Raw genomic sequence first — 854 nt, 5'->3', positions numbered from 1 at the left:
GGCCTCGAACTCAGAAATCCTCCTGCCTCTGCCTCCCAAGTGTTAGGATTAAAGGCATGCACCACCACTGCCTGGTTCACCCCACGCCTTTATGTAAGTTAGGGAATAGTTTTTGGAAAACCAATGATACCTAACAGAAAACTCACACAGCTAACACACTGTTAGGAACATAAAGATTCATTGCACTTGTTTAGGTGACAATGTAACTAACGGTAGGCATGTTGACCTAGTGCAAGCAGTTCAAATCTCAACATGTGTCAGATGCCTCTAGGGACCAGTTAAAGTAGATAGCTGGGCCCCAACTAGCTACTTTAGGGTATAGTGAGCTGAAAAAATGGCATTTCTAGCAAGTTTCCAGGCAATGTAGCTGCTGATAATCCAGAATGCTCTCTTTGATAAACACTGTCACTCCATCTTTCTGGTTTAAGCTATCCCATGAGGGCTTGTCAGAAAATATGGAATCTTAGACCTTAAGACAACTAAGACAGAACTTGCATGATATCAGGATTCTCAGAGGGAGTTCTGGGCTTACAGAGAAAATAATACTGGGCCTAGAATGACTGTTTACAAAACCCACTTGGGAATAGTAGTATTAGGTTGGGATAGTGATTAATCAACACTTGTCTTAGAACCTACTGCATAATGTGTGGGTAACCCCTCCAGCCCATCTGTCATGCTTTCTTGTAGTCATCTCAGTTTTTTGGCCTTTTTCTTTATGTGTCTATTTTCTCTGCTTACAAGCTAGAAAACTCATCTTAAAGTCCCTGCAGTGGTGACCTTGTTCAGCCACTTAACTTCTCTGAGCTCTTGCCTCATCCTATTTAAAATGAAGACACAATTTCTGCCTGCCACAT

Source organism: Mastomys coucha, unplaced genomic scaffold (genome assembly GCF_008632895.1).
Source record: "Mastomys coucha isolate ucsf_1 unplaced genomic scaffold, UCSF_Mcou_1 pScaffold5, whole genome shotgun sequence".
Taxonomy (NCBI): domain Eukaryota; kingdom Metazoa; phylum Chordata; class Mammalia; order Rodentia; family Muridae; genus Mastomys; species Mastomys coucha.
Note: the sequence above shows the minus strand (reverse complement) of the source record.